Consider the following 24,636-nt stretch of genomic DNA (forward strand, 5'->3'; position numbering starts at 1 on the left):
AAATAACTCTACTACTCACATAATATACAGATGTTATCATGAGGTTATGTCAATTTAAAGACAATCTGTTTAGTAAGTACTGTAGCATGCTGTATCTTTAAAATTAGACAACACCTATGTACATAAAGTGTGCCCTTAGTTATTATCAGCAAATAAACCTTTAGTAATGAGGTTTCAGATCTATTGGTTCAGTGCTGGCAATAACTCTCTGAGGAACTGACTTCAGCCCATTAAGCAAGGCTGCTCGTGCTCCCGTGGTTGTTAATTTGACGGGACTGTGTCACATTAAGTAGAACAAACATGTTTTCACCCGCCCAGCCAGCCAGAACGGACATGGCTGTTACTCCAACAACTGGATATTGATTGGAAGCATTCACCCTTTCTGACCCAGGGCTGGTACATGAAAACAGAGCCAGGGCTGATTAAGAAATTGTATGTGTCTGTGCACATGTGTGCAGTGTTAATGGTCCACATAAATTTCAGGCCTTTTGAATTCATGTCATGTTAATGCTCTGAGCATGAGATCTGTCACTCATTTCCTGCAGAAGCTGTGAAGCTTCATTTATCTTTAATTATTTATTTGTCTGCATCCTTGTACCCATCTGGTCAGACCATGCTCTCAGGGTCCGCTGCCCCATATTGAAAAATTTGTTTATTAGCTGTAGCTCTAATAAAACTGTCTCAGGAAATGATGATGTTGAACTGCTGGGATTTGCTTCTGGTTTTGAGCTCATAAATGGCATAATTCAGTAGATAGTAGTGTGCTACTTTTGTGTCTTCTTGATACAAAGAATATTATTAGCTGGTCATTTCTATAGACAACTAAGAAACAGGAACTACAGGGGAAAAAAAAAAGAAAGAGGGAGATTTTTGCATCTATTAAAGAAAGCAGACTACCTTACAATATAAATGTTTGATATACGGCACTTCCTACTTGTAAATTTTGCTCTATTGATTACATTTAGTACACACTTGGACATGTACATGGTCTAATGCGGCAGAGAGAGGAAGAAATGGGGTGAATTGCTCTAACATCCCATGCTGAGCAGTGTGGAAGGAATACTCATACTTGCCTTGCCACCAGGAGAATCATGAACTTACAGGCAATTCTGGCTTCAGTGAAGCCGTGTACTCCCACCTCCTGCAAACCTTCCTCAATGGAGGCAGGAGTTCCTTGATGATTTAGTTTTCATTTATATTCTTCTCAATTGTTTTTTCTGCTCCCTCTCCAATATTAAAGCCTTCACCAACCATACTTTATGACTCAGTAGAATTATGCTACATCTTCTCAGCTTTGCTATTTCTAAGAACAGCACCAAGAGGTGATAACGAGTTTTACTTATGAAGGTAAGTACCACACACTGTCTTAGAGTCAAAGGTAAAGTTGGGCCACTCAAAGTGAGAAATTACAGGTTTAGGTGCTTTTAGCATAGTGAGAGAGGAATAATCACAAGGGCTAGGTATCTCTCATGCATTTCATGCAAAGTAAAATACGCAACACTGTGGTATCCACATGCCCTCTGAACAGAGAGAGATTATCTTTCTCAGGATTGCTCCTGAGAGAAGCAGAGAAAAGAGAATGAAAACGATTCTTACCTCATTCAGTGCTCCCTGTTCGTGCCCATGTGGAATGTGCTCTGGAGACTTTTTTACCCAAGCTGATTGCTGGATTGGATTCTGGTGATGGTGTTTGGATTAATTGGCCAATTGGATCCACAGGTTTTCTAGTTAGCCACTTAGTGATAGTTCTTGTTAGTGTAATATAGTTATAGTGTAATATAGTATAATAAAGTAATTCATTAGCCTTCTGCTATCATTGGAGTTCAGACATCATTCTTCACGAGTCGGGGGTCCCAACACTGATACAACATATGTAATATATACTTTCCACTAATTAATGTGGGATTTTTTCCTAGCACTAGAATAAGTATTTATAAAAAATAAAGACACTATAAAATATATTATGAAAGACTTTAAAGAGTTTTAAAAGTTTAGATTTTTAGCACTTAAATACTTAATTTCCAATGTAAGATACTTAAGAAAACAATGTAATATTATGAAAAAAATTGGAAATTAAAATATATTTTTATTTATTGGTTTCAAGATATAGCAAACAGAAAGTAAAATTGCATTGCTCTTGCATTTCTCTCCTTCACAAAGTAGGCACAAGCAATGCAATCATGAAGAAAACAAATGGAAGTTCATCTGAAAATAGAGAAGAAATTTTATGGACATGATTCATTAACATGAAATACAAATATATTACAGTGCTAAAATTCAGAAAAAATTGGGAAGAGAAGATGGCATATCTAAGTAATAAATGAGAGGTCCCAAGCAGCAAAAGATTATATTCATCAAAAAGAAAAAAATCACATTAATTTTAAAGACATTTCTCTCTACAATTGCAGTGAAATACTTCTACAATGAAAAAAATTATAAAAAATTATCAGGCTTATGGAAACAATTATTCGAAAGGATCTGTTTTGGTATTGAAAGTGCTTTTATTTTTCCACATTGTTATACTTTCAAGCACCTGGAAAAATCAGAGGAAATATTGCTTGAAAATCCTTCAAGAAGAGTATGTGGGGTAATGAAACTTAATGTTTGCTTACTATAGCTCATAATTTGTGAAGCAAACAATCTCAGAAATATGTTTGATACTCTGCTTTGTGGAGATCATTGGAATTCCACTGAGTGGACACGATGCTGAAAAGTGATTCTGGCATGACTGCATTCAAAGGGAATTAAAGATTCATGGAAGCTCTGTAGAGGGATGTAAAACTAGAAGAACATCAGAATACACAATTAGTCATAGGGGATAATTCTGCTGTGATTTTAAAGTGATCAATGCATCTCTTTTTCATATTATTAAGCTATAATTTTTATTTTATTACCCCAGGACCCCATTGCACCCACCCTAAAGCACCCCAGGACCCCATTGCACCCATCCTAAAGCACCTCAGGACCCCATTGCACCCACCCTAAAGCACCCCAGGATCCCATTGCACCCACCCTAAAGCACCCCAGGACCCCATTGCACCTTTGAAAATATTTCCTTGAGTTCAATCCATAGAGACAAAACTACCTCCTAAATCAGTCCTGTTATCCCTATTAATAAAAATATTTCCATTAACTTTAGGGAATTTTAGATCAGAAAAATAAGAAAGTATTATTACAATGTCACAATCTTCCTGAAAATACTTCATGAAGATGGAGAGCATCAACACAGTTGATATTATAAATCTTAAGTGACTCATTTCTTCTATTGTACCTTTCTAGAGATACTGCAGTCAAACAGTTGTTCCTTTAACTTCTTGTCTTCCCTTTCTCCTTCCTCCTTGAATCTACTTTTTTCACTTTTGGTGCGCAATGAAATGAAAACATATTTCCCAATAGTTTGGGGGCAGGGGCTGTGTTTCTGAACAACAGAATGAGATGAGAAGGGGGACATCCTGTTTTCCTTTCTGTATGTGATATGATGTTGCAGACTGACATCATCTTCAAATTTTATATCCATTCTGACACCAAAAGCCTAATTTTATTTGTGTTACAATTAATAGATAGTTAAAAGTTTTGAAGAGAGAGATAAAATTTACTAGGAAGCCGTGTGACTGTGGGACTGGTTAGCATGGTAAGGTTACCCAGGAAAATAATACAAAGACCACAATAGGATGTAGCCATCTCCTCAATTTATATGCTGTTTACTGGATTACACTCTTTTTCTTTGGTAACTGGTAATGATATTTAATAGATCTCAGCTACATTTATTATATAGGCCTTGTTTCTTCATTATATGTATGTAATATATATTTGCAAGTTGGAGGATATAATGAATAAGCCACCTGATCTAAGGTTTAAGGTTAACATTTGAATATGTAATACAGTAATAGTTTTTTAAGAAGCAGAAGTATCATTTTTGTCACACATTAATCACGGTTATTTAAAAACAAATATTACAAACAAGATGGAAATAACTTAGTTATGACACAGATACTTATGAAATGGAACAAATAAAAACTCACTAACTTTTTATAATCCTTTTATATTGATAGTTCATGTTGGCTTCAAATCAAATTTTGAGAAGTATAGGAAAAATATCATTATTTCAACCCCACTGTACTTGGTAGTCCCCAAATTTAAAGCCAGAGAAATCTGTGCTTCAAAAACATGTACCTGGTGAGAGAAAACGGACAGAAAATGTAGCATTCTTTGCAGCTGTAAATGCAATGATAGACAGGAAGGCGATGGTGATATCACATATCCGTGGTACAGCCACAAACTGGGGGTGTAAGCTGACACAGCCACAGGAACATGGAATGATACAAACTGGAAGGGACTTGTGGAGATTGTTGGGTGCAATCCCTGAGAAGACTGTCCAGTCAAGTTAGGAGTATCTCCAAGGACAGAGATTTTGTGAAAGGCTCTCTAAGCAACCTCTCTCCAGTATTTAGCTACTTCCATGGTGAAACCAGATTTCGTACGTGATGGCACTTAGGACATTTCCCTTTGTTTCAGCAGTGTATATCCCTAAGATTCCAATCCCATTCTCCTAAAAGCAGTGGGAGACAGCAATAGTCTGAGTGCATCCACCCTCTCCTGGAACAAATCGTGTGTGAGCCTCCTGCCCAAGCAGCTGCCTTCACTCACCTTGCTCTCACTGCACAGAGCTCCTTCCAGCCCAGCCTGGCTACATGATGCCCAGCAGCATCATTTTGGGTGGCATCAGATTCCTGGGTCCCCCTCAGAAGTGGCCTTGTCTCCACAGGTACCTGCAATAGACAAAGAGGCTGATCCCGTGGCTTTAATTCCCAACTGTGCCAAGCTATCAATGTTTTCATTATCAGAAGGGTCAAAGGGTGTGAAACTAATGTCTGGCTTCAAGGAGAACAAATTATTGTGAGGAAGCTACTTGAACCAGGCCCTGATTTTAACTGCTCTGTATCAGCTTGATTAAATCAACACTGGATGGGACCACCAATAATATTAGTGGGTTTGATTGAATTGCAATGCTTCAGACAAATGTGAAATGCCTTTTGGGTAAAAAATGTTCTGCTTTTTCTCCTCTGCTTCATTTTAGTTTCATCTGTTTAAAAGGAAAATATTTTTTCTGTACAAAATAAGAGAAACAAGTCTGCAAATTCATTAAATCTGGTTCAGTAACAAGGAAAAACAATTAGGAACTGGTATTAGATGGGTGTTTTGATGTTTGGGTATTGGTCTCTACCTACTTTTACAGTAGAGCAAGACTTGAAAACTAAATAATTCTTTATTCACTGATTTTTTGTAAAAAAAACGAAAAAAGCAGAAAAGGATAAGAATCTGATTTATATTTGATTCAGATGTGCTTTTAAATTTTCTTGGGTTTTCTTTATAACTAGGATGTACACAGCCTTGTGTCTTTCTGTCAATGTTCTTCCTGAAATTCTTAGACTAAATGCACAAAGAGCTTTTTTCCTGTATGCTATAAAGAGCAATGTGACTAGAATGAGAACATGCTCAGGAATCCCAGCAGACATTTTGGTTTTCTGTATCCTTTACTTGGAATGAATAGGCATGAAGACATCTATCTCATCAACCCAAATATATTTCCAATCTGATTCATCTTTGTAAGAAGATTAGAGCATCTTAATGCTGTGCTGCTGCCTTTCCTTCAGTGGAGAGAAGTAGTTGATAAAATAGATGTTTAAATCCTCATTACTTAGTATCTAATAGCAGTCAGCAATTTAAACAAGAGTGTTCAAATACATTACAGGTAGTACTTGTGCCTCCTGCCAGCTCTCACTGCACATGGTTTAGGGTTGAGGGTTTCAGTACTTTCTTTAAAATGCCAGTATTGAGATAAAATGCAGGATTTAATTTTGAAGCTTACAATGTAATCCAGTGTATTTATTGAAGCCAAATTTCTTCCAATCAATGCTCATTGGTTTTGGGTAATCTTTGAAGTCAGTAGAATTTCTGCTTTTACCCCAGACAGATTCAGGCATATCATCAAAATTAACTTTTAGATAACTTGAAACTTAAATCTATGCTATTACATCTATTTCCCCCCTTTTTACCTGGCACCATCATTGTTAGTGGTTTCTCCTAACAGCTGGGCCCCTGAATTCATAATCACTTCTTAGAATATCTACCTGAACAACTGCTATAAAATGTGTGGAGTTCTGTTCCTAGTGATTTTCAGTCAGTGATTAAGCTTTCACACAAGAAAAATAAAACCCCCCTTATATCTTCCATGGTTGTGTTGTACAAATTAACACTTTTTTTTTCCAAGACACAACAGTATTTTTAATATAAACATTAAGTATATATTTAACTTGTTAAGGTTTTTAAAAATAGTCCCAGAAATTGCTATTTTGCAGCTTGTGAAGTGTTCCATGAAGAGTTCTGTTGGAAAGAAAAAAGACTTAGTATGCAACAAAGAGGGTTCTGGTTTTTTTACTAGTTAGTTAGGCTTTTGTTGTTCTTGCTGTGTGAGAAATGCTGTGAAGCCTTATGTCCTGTAAAATACTAATAAAGGATTTTGAAAGTCTGTGTTGCTTTAAGAGACACAACTCAGGATCCTAATGGGTGCTCCTCTGTCTGAAAAAGATCCCTGCCTTCAGGTATTGATTGATCCTTTGTAAGTGAGAGCTGCTGCTCACTCAGTCTTTTGGGCTGTTAAAAGTTCACAATGTGATGGTACATATAACGCTCTCTGTGTTAAACGGAGTGTGGAGTGAATTAAAATTATTAACAAGTTTCCCCTCTGAAGAGCATTAGCTAGGTAATAAATCAACAAGGGATACCACAGCATGATGAAACTGTCACAGCTCACAGTTATTACAACACATGGGGCACTGTCAGAGGACTTTAATCTCCCTCATGAAGAATAATTTATTACAGCAACATCCTCTGAACTTCCCTTGTTGATATAAAAATTATTGGGATGGAGCATTTGGCAAAGCAATATTAGCAATGCTAAGGAGGTTGCATATAGTAATTCTTTTATTAATCCACATCAGTGCCCTCAGCAGTGAATACAATTATCTGATTTTGAACCAAACACATGATGGAAGCAAAAATCTTGTATTTGAGGCAATTTGACAATAAACAGATTTCCTTTTAATTTTAATGATGAGAGAGAAGATGTGTGCACATGAATTAGTATAAAATTCTTTATTTGGCTTTAAGGACTGCTCCAGTTATCCCACTGCATGCTTGAAATCATGCAAAGCATGCTTCTGCGAGGCAGAACAGTTCCAAGCTTGGACAGAAGGTGTGGAAGCGGAGTCTGATTGTGCTTTGACACAGGTAGGTGTCTCTGGAAAGAGGTGGAAAGCATTTACTGCCTTTGAAAGCCTTCAGTGTCACAAAAAAAGCAGAATCCAGGTGCCATGGGTGGCTCGGAGCTGGTTCCTCACAGACACCCAGAGAGAAGCTCTGGCTGGGGGTGGCAGAGATTGATGTGAGCCCCAAAGGGTGTGGGGCACTGGGTTTGCTCCATCTGGGCTGCAGGGAACCTCTGCTTGAGCAAGAACACGGCGGCTGAGAGCGCTCACAGCAAGGAACGCTCCTGGTGCCTGAACAGCCAGGATCCCAAGAGCAGAAAAATGGCTTGGGCTGAGATCTGCCCTCTATTATTTCCATATGTTGCCTCTGCTGAAGGGAAAAAACAGAATATCTGCTAAGCCTTTGGACAAGGCTGGGGAAGAAAATCGGCTCAGAAATCTTTGCCACCTTTTTCAGTACTAGATGAAAAACTTAACTGCACTTCCTAAGCAGGCTAGCCAAGCTCAGATGTGATGAGGTATTAAGTAAAACAAGCTAAATGTAGGCAACTGAGAAATTACTTTCGTAATATAAATATGCCAGTTTTTATTGTACTGGGCTTTTTGCTTGGGTTTTGTTTTTTTGGGGAGGGGGTAGGGCATAGCACATTTGCTCCAAAAGGTGTACAGAAAATCAGATGGAAATTTTTTATCTCCTATATAACTTAAAATTCCACAACTGAGTGGATTGACATGAAGATTTTTGTCTTTTTCCCCCTCATCTGTTCCAGTTCTGCATAATCTTTTGAGTATAAGGCAATGTCAATAGTCTGTTCTGAAAATATTGAAGGACTCTGTATTTTTCTTTCCCTAGTTCCATGCCTGCATGGTATTTGTTATATGGCCTAATGCAGACAGGCACCAGCATGCAATGCATGTACACCAGGGCATGCAACAGCAAACATGCAATTATTTTCATTAATACATGTGTTTAAACATGCTCATTCAATGATGCCATAAGCAGCTGTTCTGCCCAGGAATGTGGCATTTCAGGACCCTGAAGGCCAGATAGGTTGTGCCTGAAGGGTTCCAGGGAAGAAGGAATTAGAGATCACTATTGAATTACACTGGTGAGTCAGATCCAGCACACAGACACAGGAAAGACATCCATATATTGCCAAATTTACTCTTAAATATTGTACTGCTCATTTAAGTGAAGTTATACAAATATATGTCTGAGCAGTCATTTTTATTCTTTTTTCTAAAGTGGTCAGCTTCTAACAGTTTTATGTTCTTAAGTAAATATTTCAATAACCAAATGTCTCCTGCAACACCTAATTCTGTCTACAAAGGCATGTATTTTTCAAATTCACAAGGAATTAATTTTTTAGAGCTTCTGGTTGCATAGGCCATTGGAATTCTTGGCCCCTACTCTCTTAAATAGATCCAGTTGGGCAAAAACTGAGAAGCAATCACGTATGGATACACAATTGGATTTTCTAACGTAATGGCCAGGATATGCTTAACAGAAATACCAGAAACCTGTAAAAGAGTTACAGCTATTCCTGGTAGCAACAGTAAAACTTCAAAAAGCCTTTAGTCTACCCTTGTCCTATCATTTCATCTTCTCTTTTTCCTTTGTGTATATTTCTCAGACAAAATGCGAACAGTAAAATCATTCCAGACACGTGTCTTCCATTAACTTGTTGAACTCAAGAAACTTACAGCACTCCATTAAAATGATTTCCCCTCTCCCTAAGATGCCCTGTCACAAATCATAGAGCGACTTTAAGCATTACTTGCTTATTCCTGAAAACACTGTAGCCCTGAAAAAAACACTAAAAGCCCTTTCCAAAAAGAGAAGTTTAATTCTGAACTGTAGCTCATAGGCATTGCAGGCTTCTGCTCTAAATAATCTCAGATGAATTTGATAGCCTGGGGTTGTGTTAGTAGAGATTGATTGAAACATGAGTTGGGTTTAATCCTGCTGGAATATAAATTGCAAGCAGAATGGTAGCCCTGAATGAGATGATCAATACATAAGCTCTCTCAGAAATCTGAGGTATTACATTTTACATTAAATTATTCAATAGCATCTGTGCCAAAATTAATATGACCCATATCAGAAGGGAATGATGAATGTTTTTATGAAATTTTATTTGAGCAAGTTTAAGTTCATTTTTCAAAACCGTGATCACACTTGCTATTTTTATATGGTTCCTTGAAAGTATTTTCCCAGAATTAATCCCACGAATTTTCTTTTGTGTGAATGGAATTGAACCTTCTAGTTAAAAAATGATGGACAGTAATTAGGACATAAATTATTTAAAGGTCTTGCAGTTTAAGCAGACATAAAAACTGGCAGGCAATTAAATTCATGGTAAACTCCAGGGGATACTGGTGGAAACAGGTGGAAGCAAGTATTTTATGAGATCTTAGGACAAGCTCAGGGCTCAGGAGATGGTGACATGTGGATGAAAACTGGCATTTTTCAGTCTAATGCTGGCTTAACAAGATGTATAGGAAAGCTCATTGCTCTGGTGTGAATGTCCCCTGTGGGCTGGAGTGAGGCAACAAAAATGTTGTTTAATATTCACTTCCCTTTTATGTTAGAACTGGTTATTATTTAAAATCTCATAAAATGATTTTATAATAATTTCTATTTCTTTTAAAGAAATGTGTGACCATCATGTTCAATCACAAATCTCTTCTTATTAGCTGTATGAGCATGCAGTGTGTGCAAATCTATACATTTTTATTCTCCTTACATAGGTTTTGTATTTGCAGTGAGTAGTATGAAATCATAGGTGTGGTCAAACAAGCTGGGTCAATAAATGTACACATATTTAGTATTTTCTTTGTACATTGAGGCAAAGGTTTCCTTAAGCTGCCTGCCTTTATTTGTGTGAGCAAGATGAAGATTTGACTACCATGAATCTATACAATGATTCTACTAGATTGCTAAATCTGTCTTGTTATTTTAATATACTTCAAGATATCATCACTGAGTGGGTTATTTCTTTATTTGTTTTTTTGAGTCTGGACCTGCCAAACAACAGCCTAATTTAATATATCTAATATATCTATCTAATATAACACAGATCTTACAACTACCTTATGTGATAGCACTTTTGAAAGCATTATTGAGACTCTGCTGGATGTGTTACTGTCTTAAAGGGGGTTTTTTCATTCTCCCAGGAGAGTGGAAATTGCAGCTCAATAATACAGGTTTTTACTTACTTCTTAGCACACCAGTCCAGTGAGGTTGTAGACCAAACATGGTTCTTCTTTTCTGAGCAGGTGGAACACTCTGAATGCTATACAGAAGACAGAAAATTCAGCCTGTAGAAAAATGGAGATTTCAGCAGTTATTCCTGTTCAATTTAGGGGAAATGTATCTAAAATTCAGTATTTCTTAAATGAAAATCCTGGGAAACAGATGATTTGAAACATTCTATTTTGTCTCGTGTGAGCAGCATGGCCTGAGCACGTCCACCTTGGGAGCTGCAAGAGGCAGCACTGAGGTTCCCTTTAACTCCTCCCTTTGAACTGTCAGCATTTTAGTGAAAGTGGAACCATGCTTAGCACCTTGCTGAAAAACAAACCTTCTCATTCAGACAGCTCTGTGGGAGTCACCAACTTCTATTGGAAACACCAGTTTCAAATCCTCAAACATCTGGAAGGGAGCTGGACAGCACAATGCAATGACATTGCTATGACCCAGAAAGTTAAAAGCAAAAAGTCTCATCACAAGTTTTGACTCACAAATTTTTTTTTTTTTTTTCCCTCTAAACACTCAGTTTTTGAGGCTTGGCTGATGCTTTGTGAATGCTAAAGATTAGATATGAAATTCTGGATCCTCTGATTCTGTATGCTCAGAATAGAAATATAATATTCTATAATATATAGATATAATACAATTATAAATATAATTATCCTTAATTTGGTGAGGGTTCTCAAAAGCAGTAATCCTTCATTTAGCAGAATGGCCCCAGTTCATTTCCAGAAGGCCTCTACACCTTTGGAGCCAAAGGTAGACTTGGCCTGTGTGAAAACTTTGCTGTGTTGCATAGAATATATTAATACTATACGTGTCATTAAAGAATGCCAAAAAAAAAAAAAATACAATACTTTTCTTTATGTTTTGAGGTACTTAAATAATGATAAAATCAATGAGGACATGTAGAAGGGCAGATTGAGGCACTATACTATGCAGTGTACACATTGAATTGTGCAATTTCATTATGCAAAATAATACTGTGAGCTATTAGGGCACTGTTTCCTGTTTATAATCCACATCTGATTTCTGTACTGCAGAAACAGACTTAAAAGCTCCAGAGCCCCCAAAAGAATTTATTGTTTTTAGCTCTTTGGAGGGTTTGTGATCTTTAAATCCAGCCATATTTCTTTAAATTTGGTTGTGTGTAACTGTTAGTAGTAATGAACTATTTTAAATACCTAAAAAAAGCCTTTAGTTTGCATTATAGCTTAGCACAGCATGCACAACACATAGCTGAGCAAAAGTAGTTTTACCACTCATGAAAACAGTCCTATATTTGAATTTGACTAAATGATAAAGTCAGTAGGCTTACCAGCACTTTTATTTCTTTGCTGTAAAATGAAAAGTACACAGATAAATAATGCATACTATTGCTGGGGAAACAATTTCCTTTTCAGCTTTTTATACATTGCCATAAATCTCAAGAAACAGTTTTCAGAGTTGCACAGGGTATTTGGCTATATCCTTTCTATTTCAATTGCAAATGAACATATAAATGCAAAAGGCTTGGATTTTAAAAGCACCTTGAGGGACTGCTAATCTTATTCATGATTCTTTTTCCCATTTAGGGAAGAAAATATTTAAAGTTAGTATACTAGCAGTGGTGTCCAGAAATATCACAATCTTGAAAGTATTTTTCTCTCTGTAAGTTGATGAAAAACGTCATAAAAGTATATACTAGTGACTAAAAAGCCTCCCTTATAAATTGAACAGTGGTCACTACACTGCCAAAGTTGCTGTAGCCTGTGCTTGTGATTAGACCCCACTACACTAAGTATTGTACATACAGTGTAAAATAAACCATGCCCCCAAGAAGGCATAAAATCACATAAATGAAACATTAATGAAACATTACCATGATAAGTTCACATATGGGAGACTGAATGAACTGCTGAGGAGGCTCCAAAAGCACCACATATTAAAAGTACTTATTGTGGCTTCAGCCTTTGATTTACTTCATTTGGAAATTTAAGTGTCATGTAAAAAAAAAAAATTACCTTAAAATAATGAGTCATTTTATTTCTATTTAATAGGAACCTACTAAGTTTCACATCTTCTCTGTGCTACAGAAAGCTATTTTATATTCTCTTAGAGACTGCAGTGGCAAGGGGACCTCGGGTCTCATAATGCCAACCTGTTTGCTTTGCCAGTGTGTGGAAATCACAAAGTCACTCGGGACTGGCACACCACAGAAAAGGCCAGGCTGTGATGATAGGCTGTGCAAAGGCAGAAGTACTGACCCAGGAGCTGTAAAATGCCACGAGGAAATCATGATGAGAAAAGCATAGCTTGAACTCATGCCATTTTTGGGAGTTAAAAAGCTGACAGGCTTTTAACTCCCTCCCTTCCTCCCTTCTTTCTTTCCTTCTCTCCTTCCTTCCTTCCTCCCCTCTTCCTTTTCCCTCTCTCTGCTTCCCACTTCCCATTCCCCTTCCCTCTGCTTTTCCAGCAGCCAGTAAAACCTGCACAATAACACTCTGTCAGTCTCTGCTGCCTCAGCTGCCCCAGCTGTGCTAAACAATTAAAAATTCATGCAGGTCTGCAAGAGAGAAAGCAACTTTGAGACAGGGGAGAGAGCTCAAGTCCAGTGAGAGCATTAAGTTAGGAAGGGTGAGCTATGCTTCTCCTTTCCAATCAATAAGTAATATAAGAATTTTAATTATTTATTGAAGTAAATATTAGGAATCTGATCTCTCTTCTCCACATGACACTGGCCTGTTACTATTTCTAGTCCTCATTTCTAGACTAAATTATTTATATATATAAACTGCCTGTGAGATTTTGAGTTTATTTATGTGTTAAGTGTCACACAAAAGGGGAAGATTGTTTCACATTCATATACAGTATTATGGCCTCTGAGATCAGCACTACCATTTAGGAGCAAGGCATTGGAATCATAATATAGAGATGCGTGCTATGTCCAGTGCTCAGCAAATGTAAAAAAAAAACCAAAAAAAACCAAAAAACAAACATTTGGAATTACATGACTAGGAAAAGATAATGAAAGAAAATAGCATTAAACCATTGAATACATCCATGCTTCAACACCAGAAATGTCAAGGATATTTGAGGTCCTGTCAAATATCCTTGTCATGGATCTATTGTGAGGTCCTCTGACCTCATGAAATAAAAATATATACTGCAACTAGAAAACCTTCAGAGACAAGGAATTCTAAAGAATAGAATGTCTCATGTAGACAGTGATCTTCAGCATGGAAATTAAGGCAGCTTAATCAAGACAGATGTCTTCAAAATCCTTACTGGGATAGTGAACTGTCATTTGTCTTATCCAATTTAAGAAAATCAGGGCCATCAAATTAGGGTAGGAGAGGCTGACAAAAACCAGCCAAACAAAAAACCCCAAACGAAAAAGAAAAATCCCAAAACGTTAAAAGCAAGAAGGAAGTTATGGTTGTGTTAGGCCTGTGAAATTGTTTGCTTTAGGGCATCTTGGATGACAAAATATATTTTGCCAAAAGGAGACTAACAAGCATTTGGAAGAGAGATTAATTGATGATTGCTAAGTAGAGAAATATCAGCAGGCTTTGGGAATTTTCCAAGCTAAAAATTTTTGGAAGCTAGAAGAGTATGAACAGGGGAATTACTGCATTCTCCTGCCTCCTTTGAAATCTTCCACAGGAGCTCACTTTTCTTCACTGTTGGAGTCAAAGCAGTGAGATGTGGTCTGACAAGGACAGCAATTCCTGTCCTCTGTGATCCTTCCTTGTGTATGGATCTACTTCAGCAGCAAAGAGGAAAGAACTGGAAAAAATATCCTGATACAGAAAATAAAGGGTAGAGTTCTTGCATCACGCTTCAGTGACCTTCAGAACATGAACTAGAACACACAAGAAGCCTGTGTACTTCCATGGAGATCAGTTTCAATCTTTCAAATCTCAGAATAATTCTTTAGTCATTGTACAGCAGAGTTTGTTACTGAAAATTCTGTGGAATAAACTACATAATTTTGTTACCTGATAATTTTGTGGCCTGAAAGCTAGCAGCAGTAAAACCTTCTGGTGTACACCCATGTGTTTGTTGAAATATGTGTGGGTCAAAGGATTCATCTTGATCCTCACAGACTTTTTCATACTCCTGAAAGTTAGAAGATGTGTTTGGTTATTTAGAGATTAAAACTTTTTTTTCACGATCAGAAAACATATGGGCAGAAAAGAGAACAGATACTGTTGTACCTGGCAGTCTGAATCAGCAGCTATGGAAAGCTGCCTGGTGTTACCATACTTGGTGCAGACCTGAAATCCAAACAGAGACATACATGTTGCTTCCAAAGCACGAGCAGACCCAGGTTTAATTATCACTTGGTCAGAAATGTTTGGAGCAAGCTTTATTCAGTCTCAAGATTAATTCTTAGGAATTCTGCCTTAGAAATTCACTGTAAAAGAAAACCAAAGACTGTAATTTCTATAGCAGAATCCAGCTTACTAAAGAAAGCATCATATTGTGGATGTGATGTTGAGAGGCCCTCATTAAGAATATTTCCCAAAAGTATATTTTTCCTTTTAGCAGTAACCTTACATACTGCAAGGACTAGAGATAAACTTGTGAATCCAAATATGTACTCTGTTGCCATTCAAACAAACACATTACACACTCCCTTCCATTACATGATCAAACTTCATCTTAAAAATATTCCAGTTTCTTCCCTTCAACAACCATACAGAAAGTTGTTTTAGGATCTTGTTGGTCAGATAGTTGGACAACTGATTATCTAACTTCTATTAATATAAACTACTTTATACTTTAATCCTTATCTCACACTGTTTCAGGCTTCAGACTTCCCAGATTTGTGTTGCTGCTAAAGGATATTGAGATAAGATAGATTTTCAGATTTCTACGATGATAGAATATATTCTTATACATCGGTAAGTGATGAATGGAGAATCCCATTTACACTCATTTTAAACATAAATATTTAACCACTATCTTCCTACAGTCTTTAGTACCTTAATGTTCACTGTGGCTAATTTGAAAATCTTATGTTATTTATAATCTTTGGAATCTTAATGGAGGTTCCAAGATACATCTCTGCAGTGGTCTGACTGATATTAGTTTTTCTATTCTTTTAAGATTTAATTGTGCTCTAGGCATAAACCAGTTGTGATGAAACACAAGAACTCACCAAACCTCTGAGAATGTGACCCATAGAACAACTTGTTGCCAACTTCTTCTCTTTTGTAATTTTTCCTCTTTCTTTTGCATTGTATTTGACTCTAAACACCTTATGGCAATGAACAGGAGAAATGGGGCCTGCTCTGGTATGGAAAATAGACAAAGAATATATTTACCAAAAAAAAAATGTTCCAAGTACTGGAAAAAGCATTTGTGAAGTGCTTATGACGCTCCTGGTCTTCAGATGGTGGTAGAAGCTGAAGGTCTCCATTCCTAGCATAGAATAAATATACTGTTAATTTCTATCCCTAATTCGAGTTGCTTTATTTTCCTCTCCCAGCCTTTGCTTGGAAAAGAATATCAGCCTTGGCTCTTTGTAGAGAGCAGCAAAAGGCTGCCTGGTGGGCTTTGGTGCTCCATGAGTGCTGAGCCATACAAAAACTCAGTACCTGCGTTAGTGAAACAAAAGAGATGTGGGGACAGAGATTATTATGTGGATTCCTTCATCTTCTCTCCTTGCTACTTCCACACATGTAAGCAAATCTTTTCATGAAGCATTTTTTATTTTCTCTGTCTTATCATGCTCTTCCCTGGTTACACACCAGGCATTTTCTCAGATAAACCAAATGAGAAGTTTAGAGAGATTTCTAATAAAAGATTTCTTCATAGGTGAAGACAAGCTGTTTCAAAAGCAACAAGAGCTCTGTTCTCAGATGGTGAAGCAAGGGTATGCCCCTAAGCTTGAAATGCTGTATTTTGTTTGAATAATTGAAAATTTGAAAATAATTGAAAAATTGATAATTTTTTCACACATGTTTAGGTTGTCAATGAAGACTAAGAGACATTAGCTAATGAAAGTTATTACTTCCACATTTGAAAAAAAATCCAGAATTTCAAAATCAGATTCATTCTTCTGTTTCTCTATGAGTGAATGAGTTTAATTTACCAGATGCAGATACCTTATTACCAGGTCTGTCAAATGCTTTCAGGCCTATTTTACAAAGGAAATCATTGGTGGTGGTTTTTGTTACATTTATTTTAAAAGTATGTGCAATACTCTTTGCACTGCTAAAGAAAAAAAATTCTGTCCTGAAGTTTTAAAATCTAATTAATCATTTCTTCTCACTGAACTAGTTATGTGCAAATGTGTTTTCACTGTTGGAGTTGTACAGCTGGAGAAGTCTTCACATGATTTCTTTCTCTGCTAACATTTTCACACATGATCAAATTAAAGGTGAACTGTACAAGGACACTTATCTAGAAATTATTATCTGTTACCTCTGCACATCCATGGTTCTTTAAGAAAATGCTCTGTATCTCTGCAGCAGTTTCTGACTAACATGTGATGCAGGAATTACCATGGTAACTACTTGTGTGCATTTTTCATTGTACAGCACAATGAGAAGGTTAGAGAAGCTGTGAAAGTTGGTGGCATCAAAAGTTCCTGTTGCCCTTGGTTTGTGCATCTAAGTAATTCTCTGTGATAAAAGCATTGCTGGTGTCTCGGCATGGAATCTTTCTATTTCATACATTAAATCCAAAGCAGGCATATTTTATTGCAAAATTATTTTGATTTCTTGTATATTTGTGATTTATGGCTCAGAGAAACACAGTTGCTTGTATTTAGGAATGAGAAAGTGAAGAGGCCTTTTGTTCATTAATCTCAAGGATAAACTATTATGCCTTCTGTATTATTCTGTAACATTTGTATAGAAATGAAGATATATCTCAAAAAAGGAATTTACAGACTCCTATCCCTTCAGGGAAATGCATATTTCATGTCTAATGCTCTTTAAGAAATATGAATGCAGAAAAATCAGTAAAATTGCATTTTCTTACATAGGATTGCTATGATTGCTAAAGCATTTTGCTTTGAAATGCTACATTTTGAGAGGTGTAGAACCTGAAATACAGATGTTGATTTTTAGGAGATAATAGCTGTATATGCCCCTAATAATATAATTTTAATATCTTCTTAGAGTTGTTTTGTGTGAGGGCTACCAAGACAGAGCAACAGCCTGTGCATGTAACCTCATTCACTGGCAACTGTTCTGATCCCTCAAGGAGCATTTGTTACTCATTCACTGCATCTCTGCAAAGCTAAGAATCTCCCAGCAGTTCACTGAGGGACCCAGTAAAAACTTGTTTCTTGCAATTCACTGCTGGAAGGAGAAAAATAGAAATATTATAAATGGAAACAAAAATCTGTGCCTTAGACAGGAGGCTCCAAAATGGAGATAGAGAAATAATTTTCCCCATCAAATTATTTAGAATTGGTTTTAAATCCTGTGAATTGCTGAACATATTCAGCACTCACAGCCTCATCTTACAGGAGTCCCATTTACAGAAATGAGTGTGGAGAATGTATTTCCCTGCAGCTCAACCAGTTTTCAGACTCTAATGGGTCAAGTGCTCTGTGAGAATCAATAATTAAATTAGGCTGAAATTAATCAAACTTCACTCCAATTCATCCAAGTAAGGGTCTATTTTTAATTCTTCACCAAAGCCATAGTTCTACAGTACATTAGTGCTAGAAACTGGGAACTATTTCTAGTTCAGCCCATAGCAGAGCTATATTTACTGTATAAATGTGTCGTGGTCCTTTCAGTTGTAGTTTACTGACCTTAGATTTACCAACCTGTAAGACAGCAGAATGATCTCTTTTCTCTGTGAAAATGTCTTTGAGACGACTCAGGTAACATATGAACAATCACAGCTTTGATGACATCATGAAAAAAAAAAATTAGATCACCTGTATTGCAGCTGCATCTTTCTTCTTTGCTCTCTGCTGTTCCCCAGACAAGCCCATCAGCCATTCTGCATGGTGACAGAATTGAGGTCAAGTGACCAGCCAGTTCACATGGCAGCAACCTGCATGGTGGAAGAGATGCCCAAGAAACACCTTCTAAAAGCAGCATAAAGAAGTAGGAGCTGCTATCATTTTTCTCAAATACTCTATTGTAAACGCAGGCAAACCCAATGGGCAGAAATGACGATGTCTGACTCATTTCAGAAGGCTGAATTATTTCCTTATTATAACTGTGCTAAAATACATTAATATACTATATAAAAGGAGGATACTAAAACTACATACTACTTTCTCTGGCTTTATCTCTAACACAACTCGTGCCCCTCTCTGAGAGTCCAGCCACAGGTGGGTTGGATTGGCCATCAGCTCAAACAATCCTCACCTGAATCCAATCAAACAATCACCCCAGGTAATCAATTCCCCAAACACATTCCACATGGGGAAAACAAGGAGCAGAAACAGAAATTGTTTTCTCTTTCATTTCTCTCTGTGCACCTCTATGAAAAATCCTGAGAGGGAGAGAAATGTGCCTACCACAATGCTCCTTTGAATATTTTAGAAAAATGTTGAGGAAAAAAATGTGAAGAAAAAAAAAAAGATGATAAAGGCTGGTTTCATGGTGATTTCTGCTTGTACTGGTGTTTTGTATCAGGATTGTTACAATTTCACATATGCCACTTGGAAGACATAGTCATGATAAAATTTAAATTTCACAGGTTCCATAGTTTTCACATCTGAATTGCCTCCATGTAAATTCTAAAAAGGCAGAGGGCAAAGAAGATGAAAAAAACCCAAAATATTATTTCTCACCTGAGTTTGAACAAAGAATTCTGCTATTATAAGTAAACTGTCTTTTGCTCCTAGACTTTCTCCTTGTCAGTATCACAATCTGCCACCTGCTAGATTTAAAAGCCCCACAAAGCTGCATTATTTTCACTACTGAGACATGGGCTCATGTCACTCCTTTTATAAGACAATAATCAACTGGGTTTTCTCTTGAGTTAGTTCCAGTAATGAAATGATCTATCCTGACAGTGCTCACTGGCAGTGCACAGTAACTGCCTCTACAGTGTATTTATTTCTATAAATTTCTTTTTCCAAACTTGCTCTGAATTTTATTTGGAGAAAAAGTTATTACTATTAGCCTGTTAATATATGTCTTCTCCTCCCACTTAAGAATTGTTAGAGATAGTGACCTCAAGGGAAGTTTTTGAGCATCAAGTTGCATACCCCGTGTGCTAACGCTCTAAAGGGAAAAAGGAAGTTGCAGGTGTCTGATGTTTTCTACAGTACTGATCACTTTCTGCTGCAGCTCCTCTTGGGAGGTTCAGAGTGATAAAAACATGCTTCTCTGGATGTAAATGCTTTTACTGAATATTATTGTAAAACACTACCAAAAAAAAAAAAAAACCCAAACAAAAAAATGTATTAAAATAGTTTAAATAGTGAATTTTTTAGGACTTTCAGTATTTGAAAAAGCAGAATTTAAAATAGCTTTAGACCTCCTAGCAATGTTGTCTTTCTGTACATTTTATGTGCAAAATAAGTGCAACATGTATCAACTGATGCTTAAAAAACCTTATAATACATGTATAGAAAGATATACACACTGAAATTTCAGAAGCATGTCTACCTCATCTATTTTCCAAATGTCAAGTGCTTAATTAAAACATTCTTTTAAGAACATTTCTATGCTACATTTACTGTGTATCTGGTGTCTTTAAGAGGAAAAAGTGAGAAGTTTTCACAGGTTCTCTGTACAATACCTGATGCAGCTGGAGTGATTGTGCATATCTACTGCAGACTGTCTGTGTAGTAGAACTAGTTGGCTGATTATGGCAATTTTCAGTATTTGTTCCTGAAAAGCAAAGATTACAGGAAAAAAAAAAAAAAAAGAAAAAGATTTTATAACAGTGTAGGCTTTAGGTAGGAAGACTATAGAAATATACATAGAATATAGAAAAACTAATTTTTGAACAAAGTAAGTAAATTTGGTCCAATGGTTTTCCTCTGTAGATAATTTATCTACTTCCTAATACAAAATATTCTCAGAATATTAACAGAATGTTTTGGGGTGGAAGGGACACAAAGGATTATCAAGTCCAATCTTTAAGTGAATGGCTCCTCTGAGGATCTAACTCACAACCTTGGTGTTATTAGTGCAATATTCTGACCAACTGAGCTCATCTCAGGGTCATGACATAAGACATAATAATGACATGTTCTTTATTATTATGCTTCATAACCTTCTGTAAAGATTGCTAAATGCTATTTCAGGTCTAACAACTATATAATAAATGTGTAATTTTTTTTTACATATAGTGTACATTAAAGAACACCCAACCAACACTAAACCAGGGATGTACACGTAATGGGATAGCTGTGCCCTGAGAATCTCCAAGATACATTTTGGCAATACATGTCACAAGGTAATAACCTTTCACCATTTGATCTGTATTTTGTCCTCTCATCTGCCTCCACTGGGACCAGTATTCATATTCCAAACCGTGGGGCAGCTGTTAGACAGTTCCCATTATTCGGATCTTATTTTTTAAAAGGCAACTTGCCATAAAATATGCCACATATTTTAGAATTCTCATGTGAAGGGAGTGATGAGTAGCAGACACATGGTTTGAAGGCATAGCTTTTGTGAGGAATCTGTAGCTCTCCCTCGCTGCTCGGTGACTAATTCTTTCTCCTCCAAATGCCAGATTTGTTATATGAGCAGAGCATATCACATGGGGGACAGAGAAAAAGTCACATGTGCATGCTTAACTTTGGTGGTGGACATAAAAAATAGATTGCCATCTATTCACAAGGCCTTTTTATGCCAGAGTCCTCACAGAAAATTTGGAAATGGAGAAAAGGGAGAAAGATTTGGTTTAATAGGCTTTTATGATACAGGCAGAAACAGGTGTTCATGAGAGAATTAAAATGAAACTCAACACACTTGCCATATTTGATGTTGAATTCTGCTGAAAATTTTCAGACAGGGAAATATTTCTCTTCATACCAATGTAGTCTATCTGAAAATCCTGAAAGTAATTAATCTCACTGAAAGGAAAATTGTAATAGTTGTCATGTCAAGCTCCCATAATAGAACCAGAGAAGGCTTAGGTTGAAATGTCATCTAGTTCCAACACCCCTGCTATGGTGCTTGTTCTTGGTATATATTCTGTATATTCTGTATCCAACTAACTCGACCTAGAGTGGGTAGATTAGCAACCTTCAGGAATCAGAGATAAAGGTTTGAGACAAATCCAAAGCATGCAACAGCGTGAATAGCTAGAAGTACACAACTACACCTTGAAGAGTTTGGCACATCATGTTGCCAGCTCTTCTTTGATGTTACCAAATATAATAGCCACACTGCTAGTTTTCATACACTCAGAAAATGGAGCTGGTAGCCAAATTCTCTCTTTAAAAACAGCAGTTTGAAAAAAAGAGATATTATTAAGTAAAAGATGGGCAGGCAACTCGGAGAAAGATAGATAACATAATTCATGCTCTTGCAAACATTTCATTCTTTATTGAAACAAAGGGCAACACCTTCAAACTGTATACTTCACCACTAGATCGGTCGCTGTGAAATAGAAAAAATATTTTTATATTCTCAGTCACTATTTATTTTATATTTAGTAATTTTGCCAGTATTGGGATGTCAAACTGTTCTTTGTCAGTTGTACAGTATGTACAATTTTCCCCCTTTGCTCAGAACCATTCATAATTCATTGCCTGGATTTGACTAACTGTGTCTCTCATGAATTTACAAATAAGTGAAATTTCTTATACTCTAGTGGCTCCTTGTGGAGTTGCCTTTTTAAGACTAAGCTGCACATGATTCACTGTTTTTTTAAGGGGTTTTCCCTCTGCATTTGCTGTAATGTATATAGAGGTTTTAATTCTTAAGTAATTAGCTAGGAAAAATGACCCAAATATTTGCAGACAGAAGTTCTTTACAAAGTAGTTCAGCAGTTGCATGATAGGCATTTTCAAACTGATTTGTTACTTGGGTTTTTGCCTGACATTTTATTCACTGTGTGTTAATTCATTAAAAAATGTGCATAAATGAAATCTTCCAAAATTTAAATTACAGATGTATGGAGCACTGATACTTATTAACCTGGCCTGAGTCACCTGAATAGAGTAGAGCTGCTCTACCCAAGTTGCATGACTACCTCTTTGCAACCCTGCTGCTCTGTTTCTATCAACATATCCCCATCCCCTTTTGCCTGTTTCTGCAACACACATGAAAAAAATGAAAATATTCTTTCACAAAAGAAGAAGCAAACTTTTCAGAAATTGATAATGACTCATTTAGACAGTTAAATCAATATGCAATACTTAAAACCTTGACATTTTTGAAAGTATGCAGTGAAATATTTGGACTCCAGAGTAGCATGTACAATCGTTACATTTGTCTACTGAAATTTTGAAAAAACATGCTCCACTTCATTGTACTTAAAGGCACAAACATTTTAGTGTGTGCAGAGTTCCAGCTCCTAAAGAATCCTCATGAAAAAGATTTCATGGGTGACGTAGATCACTATGGCTGCTCTTACCAGCCACGGGAAGGATTGGCATATGGACAGGTTAGAGGCAAAAATTTTGCTGTCCAAATGGTGCTCTGGATTAAGGAATCAAGGGAAGCTGAGATAATAGATCTGGGGTGGTAATTGCACTTTGCAGATTTGGTCTGTTGGGCAGCGAGTTGGGAACTGGGCACTGCTGTTTTCATAAAAATAATTGGATAATTGATTACGCAGAAAACGGTTCATGTAGATGAAAAAAACCAACTTGCTCCATTAATTGACAAATGTGTTTTGGCTGAGGCAGAGGATTGTTGGCAAGTTACTAGGAAAAGGGGATGATATTTTACTTGAGATGGTTGAATGCCACCCCACTTAAGTGATTTCCTTTTGTTCTTATTCCAACATTTCCAGACTGAAAATTAAGAAGCTATTAAAAAAAACAGAAGCAAGACTTCTTAGAGATATTAAATAACTGTACTTCTTATTTCTGGGATGTTAGAGAAGATACAGTCTGATTCTGGTCATATGGTGCATCTGCTTGATGGCAATAGAGCATTTGTAACTGCAGCTGATATGGGGGCTATATTGTAAACTTAAGTAGTTTAATTTATCACAATTTGCTCTTAAACATCACAGTTAAGTCCTGTGAAAATAAATCTTTCATTCTAACAGACAATTAAATTCCAGGAGCTCTGAATTTGAGGGAAAGGTATAGCAAGGGCCTTCTCTCTGTTTCTTCTGCTGTGTTAAAAAGGAGCCCAGAGTGGGTTCTAGTGAGCAGGAGCCCTGTGGAGGCTCTCCTACCTGGTGGTGACAGCTCCAGAACAGAATTTCAGGGCTTGCAGAGTGCCTGTTTCCAGCAGTGTTCACTCACCCATTCACAGGGACAATTCTGAGGAACTTGGCTTATCTTCATTGTAGTGACAGCAGTGCCTTCAAAACACGCCGCCTCCACAGGGAGCAGAACTGGATATTCCTACAGAGGAGCAGCACTCGATTCTCCAAAGGGTCATAGTCTGCATTGAAATAAGGGAACTGATCTTAAATGAGTGCCAATAGTTAAATGTTAAACTCTGCTGCTATTTCAACACAGCCAGAATTAGTTCAGCTTCTATGCTTTCTGTCAAGTAGTTTTTGTGTCCTCTCAAATTAAATAAATGCACAAGAACAAATAAGCCACTGATGGCCCAAAGGCCTCTATTCTCAATAAAATGTGGAGTGTTTACATTTAGTGATAGAAACAGTAAATTACTGTTGCATAAGGCTGGCATTGTATGAGCAAGTTCCTAAGCTAATAAAAATATTCTAAATCAAGAAAATAAATGAACTAGAAAATGCTTTTTGGAAAACTACCTTTACTTTTTACTCATGTGAAACAAAATGACACACAAAAATGTCCTTTAGAATAATTTCCATGAAAATGAAATTCTGATTTCTTAGATTTTCATTTCTGTCTTTTTCAAAACTGAATGTCTTCACTGTATAAAAATGAGAGAGAAGCGTCTTTAATTGGGTAAGTATGATTGAGATATATGGAAAAAAATCAGAAGTATGTTTTCTCAAACACATATTTTGAAAGGATATTTAATGCATATAATTTTTTCATGTATTTCATTTTCAGATTATTTAAAATGAGCT

General features: G+C 36.6%; 1 long non-coding RNA gene across 2 annotated transcripts; it reads right to left on the bottom strand.

The window, feature by feature from the left end:
• On the bottom strand, window positions 1-24,175 carry LOC121470114 (uncharacterized). 2 transcript variants are annotated; one of them, XR_012056143.1, is made up of 7 exons: window positions 23,873-24,174; window positions 20,233-20,324; window positions 14,721-18,474; window positions 14,502-14,622; window positions 10,488-10,589; window positions 4,648-4,769; window positions 1-2,205 (listed from the first exon to the last, which is right to left on the bottom strand). It is a non-coding gene; the product is annotated as an uncharacterized lncRNA (long non-coding RNA). The 2 variants fall into 2 exon arrangements; XR_012056144.1 differs by lacking the exon at window positions 1-2,205 and adding an exon at window positions 2,219-4,173 and having other exon boundaries at window positions 23,873-24,175.
• Window positions 24,176-24,636: the final 461 nt, after the last annotated feature.

The sequence above is a fragment of the Taeniopygia guttata genome, chromosome 5 (genome assembly GCF_048771995.1).
Source record: "Taeniopygia guttata chromosome 5, bTaeGut7.mat, whole genome shotgun sequence".
NCBI lineage: Eukaryota > Metazoa > Chordata > Aves > Passeriformes > Estrildidae > Taeniopygia > Taeniopygia guttata.